This window comes from Pseudorasbora parva, chromosome 6 (genome assembly GCF_024679245.1).
Source record: "Pseudorasbora parva isolate DD20220531a chromosome 6, ASM2467924v1, whole genome shotgun sequence".
In the NCBI taxonomy this organism is placed as follows: domain Eukaryota; kingdom Metazoa; phylum Chordata; class Actinopteri; order Cypriniformes; family Gobionidae; genus Pseudorasbora; species Pseudorasbora parva.
The window spans coordinates 31,769,040-31,786,550 of record NC_090177.1 but is presented as its reverse complement, the minus strand read 5'-3'; positions in this window follow the sequence as shown (position 1 = coordinate 31,786,550).

Below are 17,511 nucleotides of genomic sequence, written 5' to 3'. Positions count from 1 at the left end.
TCAGGGAGGCATCCGTGGTCAGAGACGCACACTGACTCTGTGCCCACAGGGACGGACCTTGGGCCAGAAGGGAGAAAGCACTCGTTGAGTCTGCAATTTACAGCTGCTCTCTCTTGATGTTCTTGTGGCCAGTCGATGTGTAATCTGGCCACTGCACTGCTCAGTTCCTCCATGAGCTCCTCACTCGCAGGTGATTGAATTGGCGAAACCTTAACCCCTGCCTTGATGCCTTGATGACAGACATCAACTTCCTTGGAGGAAGATAACTGCAGCATCACGGCTGCCTCCCGGGTGGGAGAATCCGCAGTGCGGGCTCCCAAACCCAGAAAAGCGGCACCTTTCAAAACCCTCCGACAGATCCATCTGCAAACCCGAACGTGAGCCCGGGCGCCCTCCTCAAAGAGTACCGGCGGGATTGCAGCACACAAAGAGGCAGAGCCTCACTGTGCTCGCAGGTGGCACATACTCTCTCTCTGCTTCGCATTGTGACCGTTTTAACACTTTGAGTGTCCATTATATTTTGAACAATTCAAAGGCTCATCACCAATTATTCCTTACATATTATATTATATTTAGTGCTTTCAATCAATTACAAAAAATAACAAATTAATCACACATTTTGTCTGTAATTAGTTACGATTAAAAACACCTGAAGTTTTTAATAACTTAAAGAGAGTGTATTATATAGAGCTCTGAAAAAAATAAGAGACCACATTCATAATCTAATAATTGTTATTATTATTATTATTATTATTATTATTATTATTATTATTATACTGAATGAGGTATTGATTAGGTAATCACCAGTACCAAATCTTATTTATTAAGGAAAAGTATTTAAAAAAAAACACTTCTGTGGTCATCACTATACCTATTTGCTCACACCAGCTCATCCACTAATCGGTTGGATCCAGCACATACTTCACTTCTCAAAAACTGCCTATCTGCTATCTCTTCTATTGCTCATCTGCTCAATTGTTCTTTTTCTTCTGGTTCTGTCCCACTATCACTAAAAACAGCTGTGGTCACACCCATTTTAAAGAAACCTGGGCTGGACTCTTCAGTGATGGATAATTTAAGACCTATTTCGAATCTTCCTTTCATTTCGAAGCTGCTTGAAAAAGTTGTTGCCTCTCAACTACAAGTTCATCTCTCTGCAAACAACCTTCCTGATCCCTTTCAATCTGGCTTTCAGGCGGGACAGCACTGAAACAGCGTTGGTAAAAATTACTAATGACTTGCTAGCGTCTGCTGATTCTGGTTGTCTTACTATCCTTATCATGCTTGTCTCAACTGCTGCATTTGATACTATATCTTATCATATACTCACCTCTCATCTATCTGCAATCGACATCACAGGTAGTGCGTTATCCTGGTTCATATCGTATCTCACGATAGACAATTTTTCATTAATATTCAGAACTTTAAATCTTCTCCATGTTCTCTTTCTCAGGGTGTTCCTCAAGGCCCTGTTCTTTGACCATTTCTGTTTAATATTGATCTGCTACCATCAGGTCACATTATCCGTACTCATGGTCTCAGCTATCATTGTTATGCTGATCACTTGCCAATGTACATGTCAGCCTGCTCCATCTCCACTCTCCACTCTCCACCTGGACTTATTGAATAGCTGTATTACTGACATTAAAACCGGGCTACATAGAAACTTTCTGAAATTTAATAACAATAAAACTGAGGTCACTGTATACAGTCCACCATCCTTTCTGTAAAGGTCTGAACTGAGTCTACTTTTATGGGTCTTCATTAATTCCATCTCACACTGTTAAAAATCTGGGCGTAACATTTGAGGCGAAACTCTAATCAATGCTTTAATAACCTCACGTCTTGACTACTGTAATTCACTGCTTATTGGGCTTCCCACTAAAACTAATGCTAGACTGTACAAAATTCTGCTGCCAGAGTCATCCATCAAGACAACAATTTGGACCACATTACCCCTTTGCTCTATAATCTTCATTGGCTACCTGTCATTACCACTTTGCTCTATAATCTTCATTTGCTAAACTCCAACAATTTAGGCAGATACATGACCAGCAGTAAAACAAATTACAACTTTATCACGTGGTACCCTAAGCTAGGTACTTCGGGTAGACTCCAGGATGCAGGTGGCTGGGGAACTCACCTCTACTCTAAGCAAGATCCTTCAAGTAACTAGGCAGCCTCCCCGTCCTTTTTGACCTTCTGAGTTCAGGCTGCTCCTCCACACGTGAAGTCTCAGATACCATGACCTCTGGTGTAGTTTCACTTGTCTGCTGTCCAACATATATATATATATATATATATATATATATATATATATATATATATATATATATATATATATATATATATATATATATACACTGATTAAAGCTACAATTTTCCTTGTTACCTTTGTTCTTTGATTAACACTAATGACTGACATCACAGCAGCAGGTTTATTAGGCCGCTGTCACTTTACGCTGTTAGGCTCATCTAATTTTCTCACAACTCTAGACCAAAACCCATGAAAAAATAAAGCATAACATTTTAAACAAGAAAGACTGAAATAGTTATTTCTTGTAAAACATATTCCAAAAATACAGGTCCTTCTCAAAAAAATTGCATATTGTGATAAAGTTCATTATTTTCCATAATCTAATGATAAAAATTAAACTTTCATATATTTTAGATTCATTGCACACCAACTGAAATATTTCAGGTCTTTTATTGTTTTGATACTGATGATTTTGGCATGCAGCTCATGAAAACCCAAAATCTCAAAAAATTAGCATATCATGAAAAGGTTCTCTAAACGAGCTATTAACCTAATAATCTGAATCAACTAATTAATTCTAGACACCTGCAAAAGATTCCTGAGGCTTTTAAAAACTCCCAGCCTGGGTCATTACTCAAAACCGCAATCATGGGTAAGACTGCCGACCCCGAGCCTGTCCAGAAGGCCATCATTGACACCCTCAAGCGAGAGGGTAAGACACAGAAAGAAATTTCTGAACGAATAGGCTGTTCCCAGAGTGCTGTATCAAAACACCTAAGTGGGAAGTCTGTGGGAAGGAAAAAGTGTTGCAAAAAACCCTGCACAACGAGAAGAGGTGACCGGACCCTGAGGAAGATTGTGGAAAAGGACCGATTCCAGACCTTGGGGGACCTGCGGAAGCAGTGGACTGAGTCTGAAGTAGAAACATCCAGAACCACCGTGCACAGGCGTGTGCAGGAAATGGGCTACAGGTGCCGCATTCCCCAGGTCACTTTTGGGCTACAGAGAAGCAGCACTGGACTGTTGTTCAGTGGTCCAAAGTACTTTTTTCGGATGAAAGCAAATTTTGCATGTCATTCGGAAATCAAGGTGCCAGAGTCTGGAGGAAGACTGGGGAGAAGGAAATGCCAAAATGCCTTAAGTCCAGTGTCAAGTACCCATAGTCAGTGATGGTCTGGGGTGCCATGTCAGCTGCTGGTTTTGGTCCACTGTGTTTTATCAAGGGCAGGGTCAATGCAGCTAGGTATCAGGGGATTTTGGAGCACTTCATGCCATCTGCTGAAAAGCTTTATGGAGATGAAGATTTCGTTTTTCAGCACGACCTGGCACCTGCTCACAGTGCCAATACCACTGGTAAATTGTTTACTGACCATGGTATTACTGTGCTCAATTGGCCTCCCAATTCTCCTGACCTGAACCCCATAGAAAATCTGCGGGATATTGTGAAGAGAAAGTTGAGAGACGCAAGACCCAACACTCTGGATGAGCTTAAAGCCGCTATCGAAAACATCCTGGGCCTCCATAACACCTCAGCAGTGCCACAGGCTGATCGCCTCCATGCCACGCCGCATTGAAGCAGTCATTTCTGCAAAAGGGTTCCCGACCAAGTATTGAGTGCAAAACTGAACATAATTATTTGAAGGTTGACTTTTTTTGTATTAAAAACACTTTTCTTTTATTGGTTGGATGGAATTTATTGAGATAGGAATTTTGGATTTTCATGCCAAAATCATCAGTATTAAAACAATAAAAGACCTGAAATATTTCAGCTGGTGTGCAATAAATCTAAAATATATGAAAGTTAAATTTGTATCATTACATTATGGAAAATAATGAACTTTATCACTATGCTATTTTTTTTTAGAAGAACCTGTATATATGTACAACTTGCAAATATCTTTTTCTTACAGAGAAAAATTCCTTCACCATTCAGTTATGCTTTCACTGTCTTGTGTTTGTATAACAGTAAATCCAGGAGTGTGTCCAAGCAAACGTTATACACCAAAAGAGTGTGACATGATACGTTATGTGATGGCACCGAAGACATGTACTGATGACAGTGACTGTGTCAAGAAGAATGAGAAATGCTGCAGCAATGGATGTATACGTCAGTGTACGGCTCCAGTTACAGGTATTATATTATATTATATTCTATTATATTCTATTATATTCTATTATATTCTATTATATTATATTATATTATATTATATTATATTATATTATATTATATTATATTATACAGGGCTGTTGAATGCTTGAATCTGATTGGTTGATGAACGCTTTAAGGTGTGCAGTTATTTTTATGGAAGGTCTTGGGGAGGTCTTGACCGCATTACTTACATTTCCATATCACTTCGCCAAATGATTTAAATTATTTCAAAGGTCCTTACAGCCTACAACAGCAAAATAACCAAAACCCACACTGACACTGACTAAGCACATACATATACTAAACAATAGGATAAAAACAACAATTATTTTTTTTCCCCACAAATTTACATTTAAATGTTCAAATGCACATACTCTCTTTCTCTCCGCTTTGCATTGTGACCGTATTACCATCTCGAGTGTGTATTATTATTATTTTTTATATTTCAACAGCTCTTTGTCAATTATTCCTTACATATTATCTATTTAGTGCTGTCAATCAATAAAAATAAAAAAAAGAATCACATTTTGTCTGTAATCAATTGCGAGTTTTTAATATTTTATATTGTAATTTCAGTTACTTTCTAAATGAATGTAGAAACAACTTAAAGAGTATATTTTAAATATTTCTTTAAAGGGTCATGAAACCCCAAAACACTTTTTTTGAGATGTAAACAGATATGTATAGGCTGCACATCATTGAAAACACTAAGGGTACTTATTAATGGTATTCATATGTGAAAATAGTTATTTTTGCATTTTTCAGAGCGATTTCTGTCTTCCGGTTTGAAAAGCTTAGTCGGAGCAACGTCACAAATGCTGACGTCGGCACGGCCTTTTCGGCCCAAGTATGGGCTGCTGGGCACATGCTGACGTTGACCGCTCCGAGCGATTCTCGATATATATTCATGACATAAAGCTCATTCAGTCCAATCCCTGCGCTGTAGTATGCATACAAGATAATTTAGTTAATATGCATGAGACAGTTACTTCTGTCAGGCTCGTCTTCCATCATTATTGTAGAGATATGGTGGGGAAGTTTTGGATGCAGCGTGCGGAAAAGTCACGGAGGAAAGCTAGGCGTTGTGCTGATACGAAGTAACGTAAAGGGCGCCGAGCGAGCTGTAACCGGCGCCGTCTGTGGAAGCCTTTGCTACAAAGACTCGGTAAAGTAAAATTAACTTGAGCAATCGCACGCCGAACCTGCAAGCGTTGACTATCTATGTCAGGAGTGCAAAATAACCAATCTGTAATCTGTAGGCTATTGAACAAAAGCCACGTCCTCTCCGTTTTATTTGTCGTCACAGCCATGCACTAAACCGCATGTGTTCGGGCTCTTAGTGAAACAGTGTGCATATTTGGACAAATATAGATTTAGCTGCCGAGTGATAGACAGCGCGGATCGTCACGGCAACCCAGCGCGCGTCGCTCTGCTTCAGATGCGCGGTCGAGACTATGAAGCCTCAAACCCCTTCGCTTTTACCCCGATCTAGAATTACACATCTCTATCTCATCGCATGTTGGGTGGTTCACGTTCTCTTATCACGTCGGCGCGTTGTTCATCTTGCCAAACAGCGTGCATATTTGGACAAATATAGTTTTATCACGTTTGCAAAATATTTCGTCATGCAGAATAACATTTATTTTCATTTCTCACTGAATTATGCTGGTTTAAAGAGCTGAATGATTTGCGATCTCTGCTGCACGCCACTCATAGCTCTCTCATTCGCTGTACTCATCCCTCATTTAATCTCTCTGTGGTAAACAATGCCAACGTGAACCAAGAACATGTCTCAGAACCGCTGTAACTGCTGCTGTTGGTATCGCTAATCAACCTACTGACACTCCCCTATTTATGCAAACATTCCCTCTTTCCACACAATACCATCCCACCTTTTCACAGTCGACCACTCCCCTTTTAACAAGCTTTTTCAAATCGAAGGTGTGAAAAAACACCGCTGCAGCAGGGGGGTTTCATGACCCTTTAATGACATCTTTTTATGAATGAAGGCCAGTATCACTGATAATACCGCTCCTGATGTCTCTATGGAATGCATTTAATTTTAAATATTAATGATAGACATTCAACATTTATGTATAAGGTACAGTGCATCCGGAAAGTATTCACAGCGCTTCACTTTTTGCACATTTTGATGTTTTTAGAAGCCTTTTTCTAAAAAAATTTTTTTTTTTTTTTTTTTTTAATTCTACAAACAAAACTCCATAATGACACTGTGAAAGAAGTTTGTTTAAAATCTGGGCAAATGTATTAATGGTGTCATGAACTGGATTTTAAATTTTTGTATACTGTTGTCTGAGGTCAACTAATGACGTTCGTGTGGTTTTTACTAGGGATGCACCGAATCCAGATTTTTGAGGTTCGGCCGAATACCGAATCCACTGGTTAAGATTCTGCCGAATCCGAAACCAAATACCGAATCCAACTCCCATCCTCAGTCCATTATTACAGTAAACACATTAATGACATAAACAATGTTCACAGTAGTGTATTTTTAATTTAATTACATTTTTAAAAAAGGCAACATTATGCCAGGATGACTGTGCCGTATTGCTGTCTGTAGATTCCTTCATGCACAAAAAAACGGATCACCGCTTCTTTGACGTCATTTCTATCATACCGGTGGATGAAAATACATTGAAACACATTCATCTAAAGTATTTGGAATCAAAACTTAGTATAGTAATAATTATTATTGTCATCATCATCATCTTGGATACGTTTTTTAATTCATGTTTTGCAAAAGCAATCAATACAGCCACTGTCGTGCAAACACTGTTTTACACAGATTAAATAAACGTACATTGTCATAACAGCCGTCCCACTCCGAGAGAAACGGTTCGGTTCAAGATGACGCTATCACGCATGCAGTGTCTCAGTTCAGTGAACTGTTGGAGTTACAACATATACTTCAAGATATTAGTTTATTTCTAGTCTGAGGGACTGTCACTCATGTCAGAAAGTGAGTAACTATAGTAACTTGTGGGATCAGCGCTGATTTGAGACGCGAACCGTTTAGAACAATTCAGTCCGATTTGGTGAACTGGTTCGACCGGATCACTAAAAAAATCCGGTTAAAAAGACCAATTTGTTCGTGAACCGGACATCCAGCCGCTATTATTTAGGGTTCTTGCCACCACGAGATAAATCGGCATTGCAAATTGAACATATAGCTCGACATGAATTGCCTTCTTGTGACTGAAAGTACTGCCAAACAACACATTTTCTGTTCACAAGTACCATTTTCACTCTCTCACAGTCTACTGCATTCAAACGGTCCACCTAGTAAACACATTGCCATAATCAACCGCGGTATCATGTTCAACCAGTGTCGCGTAGTGCAAGCGGGTTCGGTTCGGTGGAAAAAAATTCTAAGGTTCGGCAGAAACCGAACCCAGTCAAAAAGCCAAATATTCGGCCGAATCTGAACCCGAATCCTGGATTCGGTACATCCCTAGTTTTTACATTCAAAAACATCCTAACTAATAAGTAAAAGGCTATTTTCTCCACTGGTTTTGAGGCTCTCTCCAAAACGCTGGGTTTTGATGGGATTGGATTAGGATTGGATAGGATTTGCATATTTAATGAGCTTCAGCTCCTCTGTTCAGTTCAGTTCACATGAGGGAGGGATTATTTGAAAGCGGCAATTCAAGTACGTCTTTATCAAACAAACACAATGATTTATTTCTCATCTACCCGCAATTGATTGGACTATTATTTTTGGATTACTTGGCCCGCACTATCGGTCGATATATGCGCGAAACGCACGCACACACATCCACGTGCACGAGCGCGCCCTTCAAATGGCATGGCAAGAGAGAGAGAACAGCAGAACAAAAGGATTATTACGAGATTCATCGGCCTGCCGACGTGCTGCTGTTTTGGCGAAAACTCACAGCTCTGGGACGTTGGGCTTTGCGAGCCCTGGCCCATACATGTCTGAGTCCAGCGTGCTAAAGGTAACTTATGCTCTGTTAGACACGTACACATAAGCAAAACAATCTATAACAATGCAATACTATTACATGTAAAAAACACGTTTTACTCACATATGTGTGTTGCAACATTCCTCCTGTTGGATCCAATATATATAAGAATAGCATTGTGACTGAGATTTTTTTACAAACGTTCCAGCGGTGAAATAAGTGAACATGTCTCCTCCACGTGAGCTGGAACTTCATAAAAAAAAAGTTCAACAACACCTTCCTTATATTAGGATCCGAAGGAAGCTTATGGATCGACTGTGTTCTTCCACAACCAGGAATAGTGCAGTGTCTTGCTATAATCTGCTGCTTACATGATCCCATGAGTCGGTGGGCGGGGCTGATGAACTTCACGCGCTTATTATTCAGTAGAGGCGGTGTTTTCGGCGCTGACGTCAGTAGAAGCAAACACTCGTTTTCTGGGCCTGGTGTCTATAAAAGCTTTTCTTTGACTAACAAGGACGTTTTCAGCTCTGAAACTTACAGGATATTCTTATATTACCATGACCTTTTTTATATCAAAAGCTCAAGGTAAAGTTGATTTCTTTTGTAGAATTGAGGGAAATAATTATTAATTTAATCCATTTTGGAACATAAAATGTGAAAAAAGTGAAGTGCTGTGAATACTTTCTGGATGCACTGTATATAAATTTAACATTTAGTAGGCTTTAAAAAATAACATTTAATTTAAGTAAACTTAAAACAATCTTCACATAAAACTATTATAATCAATGTCATATGTACCTGTGGCCTTGCAGAACTTAAATAAAGAAAATAGAAATTGAATAATGTAATAAAGTTGTCAAACACTTTACAATTGTCACTGCATAAATAATAAATGATATATATACTGTGTGTGTGTATATATATACACACACACACACACACACACACACACACACACACACACTAAAGGTACCTTTTTTTTGTTCTTGTTCATCATTCAGTGATTTGTTTTCTCTGTCTTGTGTCTGTAACAGTAAATCCAGGAGTGTGTCCAAGCAAACGTTATACACCAAAAGAGTGTGACATGATACGTTACGTGATGGCGCCGAAGACATGTACTGATGACAGTGACTGTGTCAAGAAGAATATGAAATGCTGCAGCAATGGATGTATACGTCAGTGTACGACTCCAGTTAAAGGTATAAGTTATGTTATGTTATGTTTTATGTTATATGTTGTGTTGTGTTATATGTTATGTTAGTGTATTTAGTGCGATCAATCAATAAAAAGAATTAAGAATTAATCACACATTTCTGTAATTAATCACAACAACATAATTAACAACATAAAGACAGTTGCCAATATTTTAAATATTTATTTAATAAATCTTTTTATGAATGAAGGCCATTAGCACCGATACCAACCAATATTTTTTTTTCTCTAAATTTTAGCCATTAATTATAGATATTCACCATTTAAATATAATTGAAACCCATCAATTTATTAGGCTTTAAAAATATTAAAACAAAATAATTTAAGTGAACCAATAAAACAATCTTGACATAATCAAATTGTAATAAATGTCACATTTAGCTGCGGGTTTAAATCAGGGCTAATTTTTTTTCTGTTTACCGAGTGAGACTGGTTCAGATTTTTACTTGCCCTACTAAAATGCAAAAAAAGCTTTTTTACCAATGTAAGCTTGTAAACAGTACTTTATACAATTTCTGTGTATTTACTACCTGTTTAGACCAGTGGTTTTCAAACCCTGCACATTTTGTTTGTCTCCCTCATGCATCACACCTGATTCAACATATCAGTTAGTAGAGACCGCAAGAAGTAAATTGGGGCTACGTCTACATTAATCCGGATAGATTTGAAAAGTTTCTCATTCACACTGAAACATCAGAAACGCCAAATTCAACTTACTGCGCATGCGTAAGACCACATAAAAGCTCACTGAGATGATACAGACATCATAAAGTTATCACACAATTCTTCTGGCAGGATCATTTTATTTAGCAAAAATTCTCACCATTCACTGACGTGTCCAGGTCGCACTCGCTCAAGCATTATGTTTGGTCTAAAACGGAACGTCCCCGGTTACGTATGTAACCTTAGTTCCCTTTCGTTCAGTCACTCCGACGTAACGTCAGTGACTGACGAATGGGGGTTTCGCTTAGAAGCCTGTCATCTCCGAGACTAGAAAGCGCCCAATGGCAGTGCCAATGCCATGGGCATGCGAGATTTGCATGCGTAACTCCGCCTACCCACGTGGGTATATAAGGAAGTAGCTGGCATCATCGCATTATGTTTTAATGCTTCGGAGCCAAGGGTTACATACCTTTCACTCCTACAAGCCTTCTGAGTTAAGTCAGTTCTTCGAGACGATCAGGATCTTCCAGTCGGTGTTGGTGTTCGGCGCGTTCCAGCGGTCACATACTTCCTGCCTGCTGGTCAGACGATTGGTTTCCAGTTGGTGTGTGGTCCCCTGGGCGCTTCGGCATCGACTGCGAGGTTAATCCTCTCACAAAAGAGCTCACACGTGGCACGTCCTTTTCAGGATGTCTCGCCCGTGTGCTTCTGGGTGTGGCCGGTCTCTACACTCTTCTGATGGGCACTCGCACTGTCTGGCATGCTTGGGCTTCCAGCATGCTCAGGCGGCGCTTGTGGATGAGTCATGTTCTCACTGCGGGAACATGGCCATCTCCGTGTTGCGGTCGAGACTCAATGATCTCCGTGCGGCCGCCGGAGTGAGAGTCCCCTCCGTCACCCCCCGATCTGACGTGTCCGCGGCCTCGGTCTCATCCGGTCCGCGGGGCGTCTCTTCGGCTGGTGGCCAGGGTGACCTGAGGGTGATGGTGTGGAATACAGCTCCGACGCTCACGCCTCGGCCCACACCCCCCTCTGTTGCACCGGTACCCGCGAGCGTTGTGATGGAGCCCGCGGCCTCGGTCTCGGCCGGTCCGCGGGTTTCGTTCGGCGCTCCAGAGGAGGATGAGATGTCGGTGACCGCATCGCAAGGTGGGCTAGAGTCCTCCGAGGATGAGGATTCGGCTGTGCTGCCGCCTCCGGGCGCGCCAGCATTGTCCGAGTCGGACCCGGAGTTGACAGCCATGCTTGCCCGGGCTGCCGCGGCGCTCGGTCTGGAGTGGAACCCTCCACCCCGGCCGGAGCGTTCGCGGTTAGATGATTGGTTTTTGGGTGCGCCACGACAGGACAGCCGTCCTGCCGTGCCCCCAATACCTTTCTTCCCGGAAGTGCATGAGGAGGTTGCGCACTCGTGGAGGGCCCCCGTGTCTTCTCGCGAGCGTTTGGCAACCTCTTCCGCCTTCTCCGCCCTCGATGGGGCGGCGGCTAGAGGGTACACTGGGGTCCCCCCGGTGGAGCGTTCTGTGGCGATGCAACTGTGTCCCCAGAGCGCCTCCTCCTGGCGTGGCGACCCTAATCACCCCTCCAAGGCCTGTAGATTCACATCTTCAATGGTGTCGAAGACCTACAGAGCTGCGGGGCAGGCTGCCGCTTCGCTGCATGCCATGGCAACCCTCCAGGCCTACCAGGCCAAGTTGCTGTGCGACATGCACGAGGGTGGAGCCGACCCAGGGCTCAGAGATGAGCTGCGTGCCGCGACCGACCTCGCTCTCCGGGCGACGAAGGTTACCGCACGCTCCCTGGGCCGGGTGATGTCCACTTGCGTGGTCCAGGAGAGACATCTATGGCTCAACCTGGCCGATATGCGGGACGCCGAGCGGACTCGTTTCCTCGACGCCCCCATATCCCAGGCTGGGCTATTCGGCGGTGCGGTCGAGAGCTTCGCCCAACAGTTCTCGGCCGCCCAGAAGCAGACTGAGGCTATTAAGCATATACTGCCCCGGCGGCCCGCTGCTGCACCCCAAGCGCCGCCGGCACAGTCGCCTCAGCTGCCTCGCCGCCGAGGGCGGCCTCCTGCGGTCCCCCCCGCTCCCGCGCGGCCACAGCAGCAGCCTTCACCCGGGCCGCGCCGCGGAGCGCGCCGCAAGAAGCCGCCCCAGTCCGCGCCAGCCCCGCGGCCCGCTAAACGCCAGGCCAAGCGGCGCTCCTGACGCGGACAGCTCAGAGATGGGCAGTTCTTTCCAGGAGACGGCAGCAGGGCCGCTCCTTCCCCCGGTGGAGGGCCGGGGGAGAATCTTTCGTTCCGCTGCCGCCCCCCGGGGTGGCAGCACCCTAATGTGGTTAAAGAAAGAACTGACATACCCATCTCTGAGCACACAGAGACCGGTGACGGCAGTGTGCGCCGCCCCCGGGCCACGCCGCTCTCGTCCCTCTCTGTCGCCAGCCCCCTCTCAGAGCAGACCCCAGTGGAACGCGAGTCCTTCCCTGGTCTCCTCTGTCAGGGCGCAGCTGTTACCGCCGCCCCGACACCGGGCCGCTACGCCACCCGAGTCCGGGCCGGTAACGCTGCCTCGCTGCCCCACCGAGGGTACGCCGGTGCTCCGCATGACCCCGTTGGTACACTCCCTGGGAGCGTGGCTACAGCTGCCGGGACTGTCCCGCTGGGTCGCACGGACCATCCGGCTCGGCTACGCGATTCAGTTCGCGCGAGCTCCTCCCCGCTTCCGGGGTGTCCGGTACACCGTGGTGGGGTCCAATGCCCCAGTCATGCGTGCGGAGATCGCAACCCTACTGGCGAAGGGTGCGGTCGAGCTCGTCCCTCCAGCCGAGATGAAGTCCGGCTTCTACAGCCCTTACTTCATTGTACCGAAGAAATCCGGTGGGTTACGACCGATCCTGGACCTTCGCGTCCTGAACCGATCCCTTTACAGGCTTCCGTTCAGGATGTTGACTGCGAAACGCCTTTTCGAATGCGTTCGTCCATGCGATTGGTTTGCAGCGATCGACCTGAAGGACGCGTACTTCCATGTGTCCATCCTTCCGCGACACAGACCGTTCCTACGGTTTGCGTTCGAAGGGCGGGCATATCAGTATGCTGTACTACCATTCGGGCTAGCTCTGTCCCCTCGCGTCTTCACGAAGATTGTCGAGGCAGCCCTGGCGCCACTCCGGCAGCAAGGGGTTCGCATCCTGAACTATCTCGACGACTGGCTCATACTGGGCCACTCTCGGGACCGGGTGTGCGAACACAGAGACCTGGTTCTCCACCACTTAGCTCGTTTGGGCCTTCGGGTCAACTGGGAGAAGAGCAAACTCTGCCCCGTGCAGAGGATCTCTTTTCTCGGTATGGAGATCGACTCGGTCGCCATGTGCGCGCAGCTTACCGGCTTGCGCGCGCAGTCGCTGCTGACTTGCCTCAGGCAGATAGAGAGCAAGCGTGCGGTTCCACTGAAACTATTTCAGAGGCTCCTGGGGCATATGGCATCTGCAGCCGCGGTAACGCCGCTCGGATTGCTTCATATGAGACCGCTTCAGCACTGGCTTCGCGATCGAGTCCCGAGATGGGCATGGCGGTCTGGCACGCTCCGGGTCCCAGTGACTCAGGCCTGCAGACAGACACTCACCCAGTGGTCGAACCTCAGTTTTCTACGGGCAGGAGTGCCCTTAGAACGAGTTTCCCGGCATGTTGTTGTGTCAACAGATGCGTCCACCACGGGTTGGGGTGCCATGTGCAATGGACATGCAGCCGCCGGCTCTTGGTCAGAGAGCCAGAGCCGCCTGCATATCAATTGCCTCGAGTTGCTGGCAGTACGGTTCGCCCTGCACCGCTTCCGAGCGTTGCTGAAGGGTCAACACGTACTAGTCAGATCGGACAACACGGCCGTAGTAGCGTACATCAACCACCAGGGCGGTCTACGCTCCCGCCGCATGTCTCAACTCGCCCGCCATCTCGTTTTATGGAGTCAGAAGCGCCTGAGGTCCCTTCGTGCTGTCCATATCCCGGGGATCCTGAACCGTGCAGCCGACGAGCTCTCACGGGTTCAGCCAATCCCTGGGGAGTGGAGACTCCATCCCCAGTCGGTCCAGCTGATTTGGGATCAGTTCGGGGACGCACAGGTAGATCTGTTTGCCTCCCACGACTCGTCCCACTGCAGCCTGTACTATTCCCTGACCGAGGGCACGCTCGGCACGGATGCACTGGCGCACAGCTGGCCGCAGGGCCTACGCAAGTATGCGTTTCCCCCAGTGAGCCTTCTTGCACGTGTTCTGTGCAAGGTCAGGGAGGACAAGGAGCAGGTCATTTTGGTCGCCCCGTACTGGCACGGCCGGACCTGGTTCCCAGAACTAGTGCTCCTTGCGACAGCCCCTCCCTGGCCAATTCCTCTGAGACAAGACCTACTCTCTCAGAGACGGGGCACCCTGTGGCACCCGCGTCCCGATCTTTGGAACCTCCACGTGTGGCTCCTGGACGGGACGCGGCAGGTTTGAGTACCCTACCACCTCCGGTGGTGGCTACCATCACTTCCGCTCGGGCCGAGTCCACGAGGCAGGCCTATGCGTTGAAGTGGAACCTCTTCGTCAATTGGTGCTCTTCTCGCCAAGAAGACCCCTGGAAATGCCCGATCGGGTCTGTGCTCTCTTTCCTCCAGGAAGGGTTGGATCGAAGGCTGTCTCCATCCACCCTGAAGGTTTATGTGGCCGCTATCGCCGCCTACCATGACCTCCTGGACGGGAAAACGGTAAGTAAGCACGACCTGGTCATCAGGTTCCTGAGGGGTGCGAGGAGACTACATCCTCCTCGCGCTCCTCTCGTACCCTCTTGGGACCTCTCAGTAGTTCTAAGTGCTCTGCAGAGGGCCCCATTTGAGCCTTTGCGGTCAGTAGATGTTAAGTTCTTGTCTATGAAGACAGCGCTCCTGACCGCACTGGCCTCCATCAAGAGGGTAGGGGACCTGCAGGCATTTTCGGTTGACGAAGCGTGCCTGGAATTCGGGCCGGCCGACTCTCACGTGATCCTGAGACCCCGGCCTGGATATGTGCCCAAGGTTCCCACCACTCCGTTCAGAGACCAGGTGGTGAACCTGCAAGCGCTGCCTTTGGAGGAGGCAGACCCAGCCTTGGCACTGCTCTGTCCAGTACGCGCCCTTCGCGCTTACGTAGACAGGACGCAGTGTTTCAGGACCTCAGACCAGCTCTTTGTCTGTTATGGTGGGAAGCTGAAAGGGAAGGCTCTCTCAAAGCAAAGGCTGTCTCACTGGATAGTGGACACCATTGTTTTGGCTTACCAGCAGCAGGGACGCCCATGTCCCCTTGGGGTCAGGGCCCATTCCACCCGGAGTGTGGCCTCCTCTTGGGCTTTAGCACATGGCGCTCCGCTGACAGACATCTGCAGAGCTGCAGGCTGGGCGACACCAAACACATTCGCCAGGTTTTATAACCTCCGAGTGGAGCCTGTATCCAACTATGTACTCGCCTCTACAAGTGGCCGGTAATGGATTGGCTCAGGTGTCTTCGCTTGCTCGCCATTCCACTCCACGGACTGGATACGTGCGATATTCTTCTCAGGTGAGTTCCCCGAGAGCCCTGAGCTCCTCCAGCACTGATGACGCCGACGCCAGTAAGTCTGCCCTTAGCCCAGACACTCGTGTCCGGCCAGGTGCCCCATGTGCATGGTTCCCCTCCGGCGACCCCCACATGTGTATTTCCACCGTAAGCCTCCCTGAGCGGGTGTATTCCCTTGGCAACCTTGCCACCTCCTGGGGTTAAAAATCCACCTTCGGCTGGTACCCCAGTGATCTTCCGTATGCAGCCCCCCGGGGTCATACGTGTATCCCTAAGTCCTCCCTACGGGTAGGCATCTTGGCGCATATCTCCTCCTGGAATATGCCTCCCAGTGTACCTTGGTATTCCTGCGTTAAGTAGAGGCCTTTGACCGTCCTAACTTGCATCAGGGTTCTCACGCTTGCGCAGGGCACTGGAAGACAGCCGAGTGGCGTTATTGCATTGGGACCCCCATTCGTCAGTCACTGACGTTACGTCGGAGTGACTGAACGAAAGGGAACGTCTCGGTTACGTATGTAACCCTCGTTCCCTGAGGAGGGAACGGAGACGTAACGTCCCGTTGCCACATCCGCTGTACCGCTGGAACGGAGTTCAACTTGGCTCCTCAGCAGGTAAAACATAATGCGATGATGCCAGCTACTTCCTTATATACCCACGTGGGTAGGCGGAGTTACGCATGCAAATCTCGCATGCCCATGGCATTGGCACTGCCATTGGGCGCTTTCTAGTCTCGGAGATGACAGGCTTCTAAGCGAAACCCCCATTCGTCAGTCACTGACGTTACGTCTCCGTTCCCTCCTCAGGGAACGAGGGTTACATACGTAACCGAGACGTTCCCTGAGAACAGGGAACGAGACGCTGCGTCAGCTGACGCTACGGGGAACGCCTTCAGCGTGACAGGTGTCTGAAATCGCTATCAAATCACAATCCTACTGACCGTCGGCAGCTGGTGATGTCATCACCGTGCGACCAGGAAGTATAAAAGGGCACCGTGCCAACATGACGCTATTCGCTTCGTCTGAAGGGACTGTGGGCAGGCAAACCTTGAAGCATGGCCATGTGACGCAGCGTCAGCTGACGCTACGGGGAACGATATACCCATGCCGCCATGCTGAGGGAAGTGCACGCCGCTTACTGGCAGTGTTCGCAGAAAGTCTGAACCACTCCCCCTCTAGCCACACAGGCTGCCAGTGACATCATTCCCTACGGTCATAGCCCAAGCTATATGCCTAAGAGAGAACCTTAACAAGTTTTATCTGAGGTTTCCTACTCTCGGCTTGTTTGATAGGCCTTGGACCTACTACTTCGAAGGAAGGAGTCCCTTAAGGGAATGTGGCTGGGGGACCCGAGGGCGCCCCAGTCCGTCACTAATTTGGGAAAACCTTCACCGAATGCCACCAGGGAGGCCTCACCTGGCATCACTTCTGTGGGACACCCCAGCTTGGCCAACCCTGTCTGTCAAAACAGAGTCTCCGGACATCGCTCTTACTCATGAGCATCCAGACTGAGGGACTGCAAAATGGCAATGTCCTCCTCAGACCGGAACTCGGAGACGGGAATCCTGGAGAGCAGTACTCAGCTTAGTGCTTCTTACCATTGCCAGCGAGGGGAGTCTCTTCTGCTCGATCCTAGGATCTACTGAACACATTTGTTGAACACATACTGAACAAAAAGGCCTATGGACTGATCTACCCGGGAGCCCCCGAGGGGGGCCTGCCCGTCTG